The sequence below is a fragment of the Telmatherina bonti genome (assembly GCF_933228915.1).
Source record: "Telmatherina bonti genome assembly, chromosome: 21".
NCBI classification, from domain to species: Eukaryota; Metazoa; Chordata; class Actinopteri; order Atheriniformes; family Telmatherinidae; genus Telmatherina; species Telmatherina bonti.
This window is the reverse complement of record NC_136630.1, coordinates 16,343,280-16,361,805: the sequence shown is the minus strand read 5'-3', so window position 1 is coordinate 16,361,805 and position 18,526 is coordinate 16,343,280.

The window sequence follows — 18,526 nt, the reverse complement described above, 5'->3', positions numbered from 1 at the left end:
AGGTGTGGTACCTATACCGGTGCTCTGCTGATAATTCTTTTCTATTAGCTGTGAAATTAACTCTCTGGAGAAAAGTGGCCGCTAAGGATGCATCGCTTGTATCCTTCATTTGAAGCTAACCTGGAGCCAAACGAAATGCGGATTTGAAGGGAGGATTGGAAGCAACCTTTGAATTGGGACAACACTTGGCGCACCACAATGACGTATACAGCCAACAAATACATTCTTCAAAGTGTGTGACGGGGGTCAAATGCATGGCTTTTAAGGAAGTGTTTTAAGGAAGTGTCAACCTCAGTGTTAATTGTTAAACACAAAGTGGAGCTCCTGAAAGATGGAGGACGAAGACGAAGACAACAACAATGGAGAAAGGGACTGCTGAAGAGGGAGCAGTGAGGACGGGTCCCACCACAGCTTGGCGGCAAGAGGGCAGGAGCCTGAAGTGCAGCATCCTATGGCACAGCGCCTCAGCCCTGGGCCATATTCTTGGCCCAGGACCAAGCGTGGGTGTAATGGCCAAGTTTAGGCTCCAGAGGGAGAGGCTGGCTGCAGGGCCAGGCAGGAAGGTTTTCCCCAGTTGGGATTGTGGACTGTTGTGTTTGCTTCTCTCTGCAGGTCATGGGATGTGGTGCCACAGGATGGAAGACTGTGTGGATGGATTCACCACCGCAGAGAGGAAGACATCACTGCAGAGAGGAGGACCACCCCAAGCCACATCGTGGACATTTTAGAGGACTGCATTGGAGGAGGGATTTTAATATTTAATCTGTTTTTTGATAAACAGATCCCCTTGTTTTTTTGTTTTTTTTTTCTTTCATCCACCCTTCCTCATGTAATCTTTTCCACATCCTGCATTAAAAAAAATAAAATAAAATAAAGAAAGAAAGGTGTGCCGCTCTGTGGCTGCTGCACTGGAATTTTTTGGTTGTGCCGGGATGCTGGCTCAATGACAAAAAAAAAGTTGATTCTGATCCATTCGCTATACCACTCAGTCCAACTGAGGCTCACCGGGAAGCTGGAGTATATCCTGGCAATCATCAGGCAAAAGGGTTTGTCCTTCCTGGACAGGTTGCCAGCCTACCACAGGGCCAACATAGAGAGATAAACAGCCATTCATGCTCACATTTATTTCCAGGGAGAATTTACTCCACACAGAAAGGCAACTGTTCAAACCTCTTCTCAGCTGAGGCTCGAACCAGCGACCTTCCTGCTGTGAGGGCACAGCCAATGTGCAGCCTGAGTTATATACATATATATTGAAAATAACCCTGTTATGTTATGATGAAGAATCCTTTAAATAATTGCTGGATCCAGATGGGGATTCAGATCTCTCCCAAAGTAGAAGGGAGTCTAAGTTAGACCGTACCCATTCTCAGAAAAAAATCAAAGCATTCAGAAGATTTTTGTATAAAGCTGCTGGCACATACAGACAGAAAAATATATGGATTATGGCAAAAAAAACAGTCTCCTTGGCAGAGATGATAATAAACAGTACTGTCACCTTACCTTCTCACTTCAATAATTCATACCGAGGATAGCTTACTAAAATTAAGTGATATATTACTGGTCCAAGCAGCTATGAATGCTGATGGAGGATATTTTGAGGGCTGAATACCTTTTGTAAAGGCTTTCCTAAGTACTAAGATATTCAAACCCTACAATGGTTTAGCAATGTCTTAAATAAATACTTGTTTTATGTCCAAAAATTTTAAACAGCCAACATGACAAAGCGGTGTAGATCAATCAAATCTGAGTTCCTGATAGCTTACACGTAAAGCTGCAGCAGATAGACACTAATGCTGTATTTCTCCTGTTCTCTGTTCAAGCCTTTATGCCTCCATTTACTCCTGAAACAGAGCAGCGAGATGTGACTCTTTTGTTTCCATAAATCAGTGGACCACCGGGCCAAGTCTTTGGTGGTGATTAGAGTAAAACGTAAACCCACAGTCTGAAGGAAAATACCAGCTACTTCTTTTTGTGTTAACTTCATTCCAAAGAAATTATAGACCTTGTTGTCCTTTCTTTCTTGTTCTAATTGCAAGACATATCTGAAATAATCCAAATACTGGACTTGTTCCTTAGTTTTTATTCATTTTGCTTGTGACCTTTCAATTAAATCTATCATGACTTGTGCCCTTGTTGTGTTTCTCTGCTTTCATTCTTCATTTATTCACCAGAAAGCCTTCTTTCTTGTCCACTTACCTGACTCCTGTATCTACCTGCCCTGCAGCAATTCCAAAAGTTATGTCCTATGTGGTTTATTGAACACTTGACCTTAAAACGCTTTCCACTGAGGTCAAAAAAAGATGTGAGGACATTTAAATGGAGAAAAGAAAGGGCTCAGAGACCCTAACTGCTTTTACCGTAAGCTGTGTAATAATGTGCAGATGACCATGCGTTTTCACTGCGTTGTTATATGCACACACTGTGACTATGGAAAAGCCTGTGAAGAATTAGTTTCCACACCGATGTTGAAAGGGACATGAGAATATTCCACTCCCATTTATTTGCATGAAAGCTAATTAATGTGTATGAAAACACTGAATTGGGTGAGACTGTGTCATGGTATTTGGCTTCGTCCCTGCACATTGTCCAAGTGTCCAAAGACATGCATGTCAGATTAATTAGTGAATTTAAATGCCAGAAGCCTGTGAATGGTTGCTGGTTTCTGTGCTGGTTGTGCGATGGTCTGATGCCCTGTCCAGAGTGTACCCAGCCTTTTGTCTGATGACAGCAAGGATAAGTTCCAGTCCCCGAATAGAATAAATTAGGTAAAGAAAACTAAAGGATGAATAAAAAACTTACACATGAAGAACTAGCAAATCCTGAACAGCTAGATATTAAAGCAACGGTCAGGTGTATCACGCTAAAGGAACATAAGATTAATCACTCTCATCATTGCTGCCAATGGGATACAACCATATCTAGTCATCAGGTAAGAAATATTACCTGATGTGTTTATTGTTCCGCCTTTTCCTCAAAAAGCTAGTGTTTTAGAGAAACAAAATTAACTTGGTTGAAATATCTAACCTCGTTTAAAATCCGAAACTAGGATTTAATAGCTGATGCAAAACACTAGTAGAGCGAGCTGTTAGGCAGAAGAAGTAATGCAGCAACACAGATGCTGAGTTGTTTTATTATCATTGTTCCTACAGTAATAAAAGTTTTATGTGCTACATAAAGGATTGGTCCTAGCATCAACTTTGTGAGTGGAACATAAATGAAAAAGGAGCCTGGTGCTTGAAGAAGGGGTGGACAATTACATAAAATTAAACAAAAACCTTTCTTGCCAGAATCTTGCATCAGCTTTCAACTCTGTAAGACCCCTGGTTGCATTATTACATCCCTTTCAGCCATCCAAAAAATAAATATCTAAAAACGTTTTCCTTTTTCTTTTTTTTTAAGTCAAGACAACATTTATATGTTTAGTGCATCTCATTGTTCATTTTTATAGTGCAAAATGGACAGAAGATGCTTTTATAGGCCTGGTCATCTGACCATGACTTCACACTACTTGTGAACTTCTCATCACGCTTGTCTCTTCATTTTAATCGACTGAATCTGGCAAAATTCAAGAAAATGAAATTGCCAAAATAGAGCAGAGCTTGTAATATATATATATATATATATATATATATATATATATATATATATATATATATATATATATATATGTGTGTGTGTATATATATATATATATATATATATATATATATATATATATATATATATATATATATATATGTGTGTGTGTGTATATATATATATGTATATATATATATACATATATATATATATATATATATATATATATACACACATATATATATATATATATATATACACACATATATATATATATATATATATATATATATATATATATATATATATATATATATATATATATATATATATATATATATATATATATATATATTAGATGTTGCAATACTAGTAGCTAAATAGCATGCACACCTGACATATTTCACAGAGACACTACACTTGACTTGCGTTCATTCATGGACAAAAATAATGTAGAAAATAAATACATTCTGAACTCACCATAACTGTTGTAAATTTGTTTTTAAGTTCAGTAAATTGAATTTAAACTATATATAAGAAATTACAATATTTCTTTTGGTATTTTTGCAGTATTGGAGACAAATTTATTCTGTTCTCTTTTTTTCTAAATACAAAACAGAAAAAAAAGAAAGAAAAAAACATCCAAATGATTTCTGATTCTTTTTCTGAGTGTTTTCAATGGGCCGGTTTATGTGTTTTTTTGGCTGTTTCCAACAAACCCTGAAGACTAAAATGATCACACTACAACTTCATGAAAGACAGTTTGGACACATCGATGTGTACAACAAAAGACTTCTCAAACCCTCCATTTTAAAGTATCATAACCAAAGAAGCTGTTAATCACTTTACTATTTCTTTTGGCACCTAAGTGTTTTGATGCATTCCAGTCACGATTTCGTCCATGCCACTAAACTGGAACGACATGTGAGCCACCACAAATTTTAAAATCAATTCCATAAGATTAGTTTTCTGTTCAAAGTTTAAAGCTAAACAAGAAAAAAACAGAATTTAGTTTTTATGCTCCCAAATATCTGGAAAAAAATAGCACAAAACCAGAAGTTTTCTTGTCTTTCAGCCCCTTATCTGCTAAGCTCCTTCACCACTACACACCCACACTCCATGATCAGCTGATCAACTGGATTAACCAGTTTAATTTTGCCTTGTATTTATAAATAAATGTTTTTCTCACATTGTGCATCAGTTAAATTCCTAAAAATTCATTTCTGTTCAACTAATTTTTTGCTGCGGCTGCTTTTGGAATGAACTCTTGGATTCGGATAATACCCAAGTATAACTTTACCTGATTGTCATTGGGGATGCATTTATAAAACAGCTTAGTCATTCCTTTGTCGTTTTCTTGCTTGAGTCTTACTCTGGTAGGCGGTAGCAACAAAGAAAATATGAAATCGCAAACAAAAACTATTTCCATATCAAACTCCTGTATATTTTGTGTGTTTATCCAGTTAGATGGGACTTAGCCTTCAGTAACAGAGGAAAAATTGTTTTGAGACAATTTGTCTTTTCAAAGTGATCTTTTTCCTAATCTTAACGATAGAGCATTACAAGTGTTACCATTTCAGCCACAGCACAAGCTGTCATCTAAATCTTCTCCAGGTGCACTCATGACACATTAGTGAAGTGGCAGAGAACCAGTTCTCAAAATTTGCTGAGCAAAACATTTTTGACTCTCCATATTGACCTTTAGCAAGCATTCGTTGTGTTGGTGAAATTTTATGAGGAAAAATACAGCTTACTTGTAAAATCGTTTCCAGATTTGAACACAAAAACAAAAAGGCCTGCAGTGTGAATGCATTCAGTACAGCAGCAAATATGCAACCAGATGCCATGCAGCTGGTGTGAAGTGTGAAGTGTGTTTCCTTCTGTGCTGCACACCAAGAAGAGGTGAGTACAGCTAACACATAAAAGTGGAGAACAGAAGAGGAAAGATAGACTGTGAGGAATACTCAGTTGAGTTGTCATATTTCAATAAATGCAATAAAAACCTCCCAACAAGTGTTCATTCTCAAGATTTACAAATGAAATAAGTTTATCTTTTCTACTGTTACATCCCGGCTCAAAGGCTGCAACCAAGAAGAGAGGCAGGCACTAAAGTGGTTCTCACAAAAATAAACTTTATTAAGGAAACATAAGAACAGTAGGCACTAAACCAAAACAAGACCAACAAGGCAACCTAAACTAAAGCAAAACCAAAGTGCCACGCCTGCACAAATCCAGGGTGATCTCCCGGCACAAGTCACACCGAGTTCAGGCTGGATGGCGCTCTTAAAGGAAGGCAGAGCACACTGGGCCCAGGTGTGACTGCCACTGATTGGGACGGCACCTGCAAACACTCAACAGAAAGTAAACCAATTAAACAAAGTCAAAAAAGTGTCGGGGCCATCATGCTCCTTATAAAGAAGCATTTTTTTTCACAGCATTGAGCATTGACTGCTTCATTGTGGCAAGATTATTTAAATCTGCAAAAATCAGTAAATGGTGATGTCTTCAAACCAGTTGTAGAGGGGCAATTCAGTTCAATATGCATAATTAAATAATAATAACCTGAAGTAATATTAAATTAATTAAAATTAGATGAGGTAAGATATTAAGACCTAAATGAATTATGCTACACAAGAAAGCAAAATAAATGGAAAACAAAACTTTATCAGTCCCTAAAGGGAAATAAAAGAAATCAAATCTTTAATATTAGTTAATGAATCCCAGGTTGACGTGTTTAAATACTGCTGATAGGCAGATTTCTTTCAATCTTTTTAAACATTAAAACAGTTAAAGATCTCAGTTTTTGTGAGGTTTTTGTTCTGTGCAAACCTTTTACTCAGATTAAAATATTTGTTTTCTTCTTTCATTTTTTGGTATCAAATCCTGTATTTCTGTCAAATCATTTCTGATATATGTTGAATCTGTTGGCAGCTGTGGTGCACAGGCTGCAGCAATGTTAAACAGCATCCTAGTGTGTTTAGCAGACAAACACTTTCTATAAGGGAGTTGGGTTTTAAGCTAATTTTTGTTTAATTTTCTTTTATTTCTATTCTTGTTCTGCTTGTCAGTAGCTTGTTATCAACTATCCTTAGATTTTAAATCTTATAAACCTGGCAGCTTTCATTGCTTGGCATACATTTTGTGATACATCTTCATATACAAGAAAACCTGCTTCAGACACTTTTTGGCTGACATTAGGTTGATCACAGCCATGAAGTTTGTAAAAGTCACCTTTGCAAGTAATTTGCGTATCCCCATACCCAGTCTGGGGAGAGTTGAGGTGAGCCACACTAGCAAATAACTACAGCTCATGTCATCAATCTACCATCCACCCTGCCAATAAAAAATGAGTCTGTCTGGAAAGTGTGGAAGAATTAATTTTACATATCCACAACTGTAATGTAAAATTTGCTCTGACTGCTTTGCTTGGCTTTCTGCTTATTGTGGACAGTGCAGACTGCTTGCTCCTAAACCCACACTCGAATGGGTCTTACAGAATACAGAATAAAGCATCTTTCCTGGTTGTTCCTTGTCTGCACAATCCAATCTGTTCCCCCATGTTTTTCTTGTGATGGAAAGTGCTGTGACTCCTTGGAGGAAGATGTCTCTAAACGGATTGGCAGCTGCTAAACATTCCCAATGTCTCACGTACTATAGTGCCATAATCTCCACAGATGCACAGTCCAGATTGTCTGAACTCAGTGTAGTTTCGGTAAACCTGCTACTTCTGAAATGCTTCTGGGGAAAACATACAAATTTAGTAGAGGATATTACTTTTCAAAACATATTACATGAGCTTTGTATTTGACCACCCTTTGCACATGGTAAACTTAGCATATTATTAATGTTTGTAAGTTTCTCTTTTTGTTTTTTATTACGTTTTAATATATGTATGCTAAAATCACTCTAGTAGGGAACTGAGCTAATCAAAGTTTGGCCCATAGAGGCCATCTTCCCCACACAGAATTGTGCCCATAATTCCTAAAAAAAAAAAGATTTAAACCCACACTGTGAAAATGTTTTAAAAAGACTTAAGTGCACTTAAAAATAACTAGTTTTTATTTTTACAGTGCAGGAAGACGCCTGACAAAATGTTTCATTGAGCAAAAGGATGGTTTCAAATGATCTTTTACCTTGACAGTATCGTAGTGCGATGGCATGATCCAGAATATTCCCAGTTTCAATGCAATGAGACGGTGATGAGGTGTTTGGTAAGAGTGACTGACAGGCTCAGTGGTCATCTTTGAGCTGTCTCTTACAGTCGTGCTGGACAGGCAGATGAATGAAATCAGACAGAGACTCACAGCGGACAGTGATGCTGGCAGATGATATTGTGAGCCGCTGTGAGACAAGGAAGTGGGATGAACAACAGCTGAGACAGAAAAATGAAAGACTGAATAGATGTGTATAAAAGCAGGAGATAATGACACAAAGGTGAAGAGCTGTTCAAAGGAAAGAGCCTTCTGAAAGAAAGGTTTGGAAGAGTTCAGGCAGAACTGAGTGGGGGAAGGAGTAATTTGAAGCAGTCGGATAAATGTAAAAGTAAAAGAGAAAGTTTACAAAAGACAAAAAAAAATGCATGTGGATGAGGTTGGTCAATCTGTGCTAAGAGGGGATCTGTGTGTAAGAAGGGCTGTTAGGTCTGGCTAGTTCAAGGCCAAAGTTAGAGAGGTTATAATTTTTGGACAACTGTGGAAGAGATATGCTGGATGTTAATGTTCAAAAGGTAAAGCTGCCAGAAAAATAAATACAGAGCAGGTTCATGTGTGTTACAGGACATGTTAATAACTTACAACTAGAAGAAAAACAAAACACATGAAAAATGACATAAGCTATAGATCACAGGGCTTATTACGTCTAACAAACTTTCTGAACTATTGTAGAACTTATATTTTTAAAAAAAAGAGGAAAACTAAGTTTTGGTTTGTTTTTTGCTGACTTTACATATTAATTCTGGATCTGACAGAGTGGACAGCAGGAAGTATAGTAAATACAATAAAAAAGGAGTGTAACAGTGGAGAAAGGGATTTAACAGTTTTGGGGCACAGAAATGTACAAATTCTGCTACCTTAATAAGAAGCTGTAAATAAAGCTGGTTGAGGATGGATTTGTAGTTATTATAGACTTCAGTTGCTAATACTTCATCCTGATCAAAATCTTGTGGCTCTTATTCCGTAACATGAAAGGGGTGTGTCGAATGATATTAAGTTTCTTTTTTTTTGTTAAAAATTCAAAACATTTTATTTAATAATATTCCAATATGTAAAGTTTTTCATTTTTTAAAATTGTGCAGGATATCTGGATCATTAAAGATGGATGTACGCTTGCAGGAGAAAAGCGACTTTTTCCAGATTGTTAAAAGAGGAATTGATGCTGATGTGTTTTAAAACATTTAGTAGTTGAGCTGATAAATAATAGTTAAGCTATTAAATTATTCCATACTAACAAGAAAAAAAGGAACTCACTACTGAATAAAATCATACTGCAGTGACAGAAAGGAAAAAAATGTGACTTGTAAATGTTTCACCTCCACTTATGGTGCACAGCTTAATGAATGGCAGAAGCAAGCCTTCACAAATGTTTGTGATCAAAAAATATCTTTGTTGCCAGTATCCACTTTAAAAACAACTACCTATTATTCTTTGAAAAAGCTAATTAATGTCAGAGGAAGCCTGGAATAACTGTGTTCCGATTAACGCTTAGTAAGCATAACTCAACATGCTGTTTAAAATTTAATGGTTTAATATTACTGTGCACTATTCCTAGTCTATGCCATCTTTTCTCAAAATGATTTACATAAATATTTACCAGAAGTAGAGTTTTCTTTAATTTAACACAGCCTTGTGTTTGACATGGGCAAACGAGGCGATTCCTTTTTTTATTTGCAGTGAAAGAAGAAAGTTACTATCTGCTCACAATGCAGACACAATCCAAACCAGGCCTGGATGCTCAGTGTATTTCACATCCAATGCCACATCCAGTTGTTATTAAGCCTGATTGAGAAGAACATCTGGGAAAAAGGCACTGAAAAACTTTACATATCATCCAATTAATGCTTCTCTTTAATTGAAAAATGTGATTCTGCACTTGACATCATCTACAGGTATTTTTTGTCTTATTTTGACCACAGTTCAAGCAAACACCTGGAGAAATAATTGGCCTGTCATTCCGTAGTGAGACCGACTCACAAAGAAATGGTACAAAATGTAAGGTTGGGTATGTAGGTTTGCTTTAAATATAGGTCCATTTCATATTTGCCATATGCCAGAATGAAACCTCTACTTTTGTCAGTTCCTGACCTCCTAAAATGGAGAAAAAAAAAAGTTTTATTCAGCTGTAGGAAGAGAAGGAAGCCTAACTTAGTTTTGTATTTCACTGACTTTTTTAGTTGGCTTCAAATGTCATTTTCAGTATTCATCTTGTTTGTTTGTTTACTTCTTTAGAGTTGAAATATATATTTAATCTATTTACGCATTTCATTCTGTAATCTTAAGGTGTTTTATGTAATCCATTGTTCATTTTCTCAGTTGTCTACAACTCGAGGCTGAATACATACTATATTTATTTTGGAGTCTGTGACCGTCAAAAAGCTCTTCCTCAAATTTACACTTTGCTTGAAAAATACAAACAGCTTTGTTTGGTTTGTTTATTATTTTACTTATATGTAAAATAATAAAAACAAATCACATTAAAAGAAGAATCTAAATCTTGATCTTGCTATATATGGAGATTTATACTCTCATTAAGCCGAGTCATGCTTTGTATTGTTGTATCTTTTTAAACCAGGTCTTCTTTAGTGTCCATTTCTTCTGCTGAATAAAATAATTTAAAGACAGATTACAGCTAAAGCTAATATGCAATGCTAGTTATATTAGGAGCAGGAGGAGCTGCTCCTCCGCATCGAGAGGAACCAGTTGAGGTGGCTCGGGCATCTGGTCAGGATGCCTCCTGGACGCCTCCCTGGTGAGGTGTTCCAGGCACGTCCCTCTGGGAGGAGACCCCGGGGAAGACCCAGGACACTCTGGAGGGATTATATCTCTCGGCTGGCCTGGGAACGCCTCGGGATCCCCCCCACAGAGTTGGCAAATGTGCCTGGGAAGAGGGAAGTCTGGGCTTCCCTGCTTAGGCTGCTGCCCCCGCGACCCGACTCCGGATAAGCGGCAGAAGATGGATGGATAGTTATATTAGGTAAGTCAAATCATGGACGTTTAGGAGAAATTTTTAAATGTGCAACTGCAATATTATGACATTAGTGCTAGGTCTTGTAAACTCCTTTGCATAACGTGTCATGCATGCATTAAAGTTACTTCTGTACACGTACAGGCTGACAATGACTTGTTTGTGATCGCTCCAAGAAACTGAGACAATGTTTCTGGCAGTCATAAGTTCTGACAGTCCAGGGTTAAGAGCTAGCATAGAAAACTGGGGTTTGATGTGTTGGAATCTTCTAGTTCCTTCTTCTGGACTTTGGGAAAGCTCAAATCAAAGACAGAAAAGTCACAATGAATTCTGTCCAGAGTTGATCCACCACAGCTACCCTGAGAACACAGCAGGCGACAGGGTTTACATTATATTATATTTCACAAGAAGCTGCACCCAAACTCCCTTCGTCCTGGGGCCACAAGCAAACATCAGGGCATAGACCTGTCCACAGCCCCCCAGCAGAAAATCCGGACCACCCTAAACCCATCCCATCTCCCCAAGATCCCCACCCAGGAGGCCACCAAGAACCCCCAGCCAACTTTCAACCCTGAGTGTGAAAAGGTCATACTCCCCCACAGTAATGGAGCTGATCACAGGGGCCCAGAGGGAGTCAATTTCAGCTAATTGATCCCTGGAGGAGACAGACATCGTCTTTATACTGATGTAATCGGATAAGAGATTTCTGAACTTCTGGATACACAGATTCTGTTTTCTTTTCCAATTCACAAGGATCGTTTTCTTTGCGACACATAAGCTAGTGAGGATTAGGTTTGCAGAAACAGTCCTAGTGTAGATTTCACCAAACCTCATACTGTGTTTACACAGGGATATTACATTTAAACGTTTTTCACAGATCTTTACAGAATCGCTGAAAGGATGGGCAAGACCATAGGACATGATAGCAGCTGTCAATCATGTTCTCAGTGCAATGTAAATATATATTTGATTGTGACAGATCCCTTTGTCCTGAATGATGAGTTCTATGCAGAATTTTGCATTGTATTAGTTGCATGTTGGAATTCTTTGTTATTTTAAATGTGTTTAAACAAATTTATGACCATTCATTTTGATTAAAGATAAGATGGATAAGACTGCTTCCTGTTTTGGAGTTGGGAGGGATAGAATCTTTTTGCTTCAATAATTTCATAATAACTTCAGGGCATTGAGACTTAAGAATCCTGCTATCCTTGATAGGTAGCTCTAAGTTTTATTGATCAGGGGTGTACTTGTTACCTATAATAGATTTATGTTGGTGGTATTCAAAGAATTTGGTGCTACTAAATGGTAGAACGTTTCCATTTTCTGTTGTCATGCATGTTAATGTAGGTTAGTTAATCGAAGTTAGTGAAATTTGAAAAAAAAAAAGGGACAACAGTATCCTAATTAAATGTCATTGTGTAACTACCTGCCAGCTAACCAGCACCACTGTCTCAGATGAAAGCCCTGCTGTTACTGGTCTGCCTTCAGATGTTGCTCAGCCTCAGATGCCACCAGGCTCCCAACGCTGTTGGACAGGAATTCAGTGATAATGGTCCTGCTGTGGTGTGGAAGCAAAACGGCTCTATCAACTTTTATATTCTGTCACCAGCGATTTTCCTTTACTTTTCATTTTTCTACTGGCAATGACAACAGAAGCAAAGAAAAAAAAAAAGAGAAAAACAAACAAATGACTGTGAAAAAGATTTATTCATGTTTAGCAAATGAATTGTCGGGTTACAGTCTTTTGGTTCCTTACACACAAAGTGTAGCTTTGTCCTGAGTAGCGATGAACCATGAAAGCAGGCAAGGTGACAGCCATTCCTGATGGCCTGTCCGCCCCTGGCTGAAATTTAATAAAGTCTGAGTCCTAGTGCCCTCATACAAAGACATGACATAATTGGTCATTTGCACCATAAAAATTATATTTTATATCTTCATAATAAAGTACGCATAAACATATTTTGTATAATCTTAAATCCTAAAATGTTTTTTATTGGTCCCTTTAACCTCAAATTGCTTGTTTGAGAAGACATCTTTAACCCAAGTCAAATTGAAGCCCGGATCTCAGGAGGCTACGACATAGAATTGTGAACCCATGGAAGTGAGCTTAAAATACAGTTTTTGGTCATAAAAGGACACTTCTGAAAAAATTAAGAATATTACACATTACAATGGCAAAGTGTAAATTGTGTTGAACGCTTAAACAACCAGTTACACTTCTTTCTGATAAACTGGAGAATGTTTTGTTATCGTTTTACTTCATTTATCTGAGATCTGGCCTACAGCAGCTTCATTTGTTATGAATTAAACTATATACAAAAATAGAGTCGTCTTCGTGTCGCTTATCTGGGGTTGGGTCGCGGGGGCAGCAGCCTAAGCAGGGAAGCCCAGATTTCCCTCTTCCCAGCCACATTTGCCAACTCTGCGGGGGGGATCCCGAGGCGTTCCCAGGCCAGCCGAGAGATATAATCCCTCCAGCGTGTCCTAGGTCTTCCCCGGGGTCTCCTCCCAGAGGGACGTGCCTGGAACACCTCACCAGCCTGCATCCTAACCAGATGCCTGAGCCACCTCAGCTGGTTCCTCTCGATGCGGAGGAGCAGCGGCTCTACTCTGAGCTCCTCACCCTATCTCTAAGGGAGAGCCCGGCCACCCTGCGGAGGAAACTCATTTCAGCCGCCTGTATACGAGATCTCGTTCTTTCGGTCACGACCCACAGCTCATGACCATAGGTGAGGGCAGGAACGTGGATCGACTGGTAAATCGAAAGCTTCGCCTTCTGGCTCAGCTCCTTCTTCACCACGACAGACCGGTTCAGAGTCCGCATTACTGCAGACGCCGCACCGATCCGTCTGTCGATCCTTCCCTCATTCGTGAACAAGACCCCGAGATATTTAAACTCCTCCACTTGAGGCAGGACTTGACTTCCTCAGTGCACTTACATAAATAAGCTCAACTCTATTTTTGAGGTGTGGGCATTCTCAAAAATAGAGTTGAGCCTATTTATATTTATAGATCATTGACATGATTTTCCATATATGTATCAAATGTTAGCACTTCTGCAAATGCGTTAATTATTTGAGTACTTTAGTAAAGACAAAGGAAATATTGTGATGGAGGATGACTGTATTTTAAAACAATTTTAAGAAATTCCAAGTCCAAAACAACATCAACAAACTGTAATTTGACACCTGACATGTCAAGTTCCATCTTCGTAAATAGTAAAAAATAAAATGTTTTTTTCTCCCGGGTCAGATGTCATTTCTGAACATGTGAGGGTGTATTTGTACAATGTTTGTTTTTTTTTTTTTTGTTTTTTTAGTATTTTTACCACAATAAAATTTCTGAATACTTCTTTCATCACTGACAAATGAGAATTCAAAGTTAATAAAATGAGCCAACTGACGGTGTTATAAAAAATATTCATTTTCCTCCTGACACCCAAATGTTAAATTATGTAATAATGTATTTGTTTCACAATGTCTTATCAGAAATTACTGATGCGACGGCAGTGTTTCAAAGCCCGGGGTGCAAGGTCAGTTGACAGATCCTGAAAACAGATGGCTGGAACTGGGGTGTAAATGATTCTGCTGCTTTTTAGAGCATTTTACTTTAGGTCATTCAATATTCAGGAACCAGAAATACACACACACACACACACACACCCACACACACACACACACACACACACACACACACACACACACACAGTTTAAATTTATTTAAATAATAAATCTATTTTATTATGTTATTTATTTTTTGGAAACACTTCAGTTTGTGCATCACAGGCCAACACAGAAGGACAAACAATCCCTCACATTTATTACTAGGGAAAATAGAGAGTGATCAATTACCCTAATATGCATGTCTTTGGATACCGGAGTACCTGGAGAAAATCCATCCATACATGGGGAGAACATGTAAACTCTGCACAAACAGGCCACACAAACCTCCCCCCGCTGTGAGGCTGCAGTGCTAACCACTACGCCACTGAGCAGACATCCTGACGATCAAAGGTGAGAATATGGATATCTAATGCAAAACATATTTTGCTGAGCTTTATTTAGAGCTGTCTCAGTAAGCCAGATATAAGTGAAGCCTTGTTCACCAACACAAGTAAACATGGTAATTCAGTGAGGACTTATATGTCATGATGATGTTTTGGAACTCTCACTTAGATGAGCCAGACTACCGTATTTTCATGACCTTAAGGCACACCGTATTAAAAGGCGTAGTCTCAGTTATGGGTGCTATTTTTGTATTTAACACAAACATAAGGCGCACCGAACTTTAGGATGCGGGCATGGTAAAACATACCGGCTTAAAACATACTTGCTTGCATGTGTTTTAAAAAATTCCGTGGAAGAAAAACTGAGTTCAGTTGTACTTTATTGAAGAATTTAGCAATGTTTTCATGTTGTTTTTTTAATCAATACTCATTCCCAAACCATCAAAGTCCTCTATTCTGTATCTGAAATGAACAGCTGGGCTAGTTCTCCATCGAAAACGCCGGCTTCATAAATGATGCATCATAAATGGGGCGGGCTTTTGCGAAAACTCGAACAACAGTGCAAGCAGACCCGTTAGCCCAAGCATCCGCAATCCATTCACAAATTGTGGCATAACTCGCCTGGCACTGCCTCCCCGCCTTAGTAAAACTGTGTTCGCCATCTGTCATTAATCGCTCCCACGCCATTCGCAACTTCATTTTAAATCTCCTGTTCATACCAATGTCCAGCGGTTGGAGTTCCTTCATCTAGCCCCAGTCGGTTGAGTCGGTCTTCCAATTCGGGCCACCTTGCCCTGTTTCCATAGAAGCTAAGCTTCATGTTCTTGACTCGACAAGTTCGTTTTCCTGCTTCCTCTGCTTGCAAACCATGGATTCATTGATTTTTAATTCTCTCACAGCTGCTTGATTCCCATATTTGTCCGTGTACGCTTCATAAGCGTGTCTCTTCACGAGTGCCATTTTAATAAGGGGTCATTGGCCACACCGATGTTGTTTCGCATAATGCACATACCGGCGCGATATACCTATTGAAGACATACCTTTAGCGTCTTCATTTATGCCCACACTTCCCCATTTAACATTCTTATGTTGCCTTCTGTTACGTCCGCCTTTTATCTATATAAGTAGCATGTCGGAAACGCTTTCAGTCAGTCAAGCGGAGCACTCATCAAAGTCACACAATAACATTTATAGATTTTGGAACTCGGTACACACATAAGGGCGCACCGTATTATAAGGCGTTCTGTCTATTTTGCAAAAAAAAGAAAAAAGACTTTTAAGTGCGCCTTATAGTCACAAAAATACGGTAGTTGAAATACATGAGACTTCCCCTAAATACTGTTACATGGAATACCCTCCATACCTGGGATCTGAAAGCATGATTAAGACAACCCAGGGACATTGACAATAACAATACAGTACATAAAATCAGACAGAACAAAATAAAAAATAAACACAGAAAGTGTAATGTATAAATTACAAAGACAAAAAACCCTAGAATCAAACCGAAACCCACAGACCACAACAGACAAGTCATTAGACATGTTTCATTCATTTCTTGTCGCTCATCAATGAGTTTTACTCGCATTTCATTTAAAAGAACATACTATGTATGAGCCATACAGAGATTAACTTCGTTTAACATTTTACATACTTAACATCAGACTGGTAAAGTCATTTGTTTCACAGAACCTCTAATATGACTCTAGTGTTGATTCATTAAAAAAAGGATCAAGTAAGAGGCTGAACTAAATGAAAAACAAACTTAAGTGGTACTGGGTTAAATATAATCACATTCTTTCGGATGTATATACATAACACAAACATATATCCATGTTTATTGGTATCAAAAACAAGACCTTGCCCTCATTCATACAACCATTCGTGATTCATTGCATCCTTTTGTAAACTCTCTTTTGCACACACATTAAATGCCACCGTCATTATTTCCATTCCTATTTCTCTCCAAAAATCGCACACGCGCACATACTCAAACGTGTCTATGCTGCCACCGTGACTAATGAAAATGTGTGACAGTGCTGTTGGTAAGTGAGACATAGAGGAAGTGAAATTGAAGGACACATGAATTTGTCATTGAGGGAACGAAGGTATGCAGGAGTCAGTGCATTCAGCTTTCTATCTGCTGACCAGTGTCTGAGGAGTATTTAGGAATTAGTTACAGGCAGAAGCAAGCACACAAGATAGATTTAGTTTTTTCATTGGCAAGTGTGTCTTTCCTGCACACCCACCACTAGCTATTTTCCTGTCCAGCTTTCCACAGTCTCAATCACTGCCGCCCTCCCTTCTAGTTTGGTATCCATTTATTTTGTCTTCACCATCGCTCACACAGTTTGTCTCTGTACCGCCTCTGTATTCCTGCACTGTTATTATCTATTCTGCGGTCCTTCACGTTTCCTCTACTCATCTCCCTCTTTCCTTTTATCCACTCATATTTCTCCATCTATCTATTTTCCTGACTCTCTCTCTGTCTCTCTCACCCTCTCAGTTGGTGGAGCAGATTAGTGGTTAGTGAGACCATCCTATTACTGTAAGGTTACCGATTCAATCTCAGAGGCAGGCTGTGAGCGCATAAACAGCGTCCTGTCAAATTTGTCCTTGAGCAAAATGCTGAGTATACACCTGCACAGTCATTTTAAGTCACTTTTTTATAAAAGCTGAGTACAAAAAAAAGTTAAAGCTCGCTTTCACTATCTCCAGTTTTATCCTGAGCATATTTATTCTACCCCCTTTCCTCCACCCAACACATAAGCTGTTATTATGATGAACCAGTAATATTAATTTTAAATAGCAAGTTATTCCACTCAGTAGTCTCATTCGGACAGAGACGTTCTAAGAACTGCGTTCTGAGAACTAATAGCGTTCTAAGAACTGTCCTTCACCAGAGAACCGTGTCACTTTGCATTCGGACATGAGTCGGAGACCCGATCGCTGCCGATCTGACGCAACCATCTGGGACAGTGACGTGTTATTTTAGCGCCACTCAGCAACAAAACAAACCGCGAAGAGGAAAACACCACAAAGGAGCAAAAATGGAGAGCGACAAGGCCATCGTGTTCTTTGTGTGCTTTCGAACCCCCTCTGGATTTCCTCGGCTGAAAAAACGGCCAGCAGGGCTCTGACTTCGTCGTCCATCCACTTATCAGCTGCGTTCTCCATGCTTCCGTAAACAGTGGTTTTTAAAAATGGCGGGGTCTGACGATGCGGAAATTAAGTAGCGGCGCTCAGCGCGAGGGCGTAGCTATCACCTACGTCAGCCTGCTTCGTCAGATGCGTTCCTACAGAACTAAGGAAAGACCCGGAAGTTGAGTAGGCGCTGAAATGGTTATAGGAACTCAGGGGCATGGTCCCTAAGTTCCGATCTGTCCGAATGCGCCAAAGAACTGAAAAGGTTACAGGAACGTCAAATGGTTCCTACAGTGGGAAAGAGGCTATTGTTCGAGGGGGAGCCTGACTCAGCCTAACATTAGGCAAGAAGTATGGCACACCGTGGAAAGATCGACTGCCCTTTAAAAACAATGCAGCTATGCATGCAAACACTGACTCCTATTGTTCGTGTAGAATCACCGTTTGACCTGATATACATAATTTTCCTCTGTGTGCGACCCAAAGTGCACACAGAGACGCCCTGCAGGCACTGGAAAAGCATAGTAAATCCACACAGAGCGGACCCAGCAAAGATTTTAACCTTGAATCTTCTCTGTGAGGTGACAATGACACTGTACAATACTCTGCCAG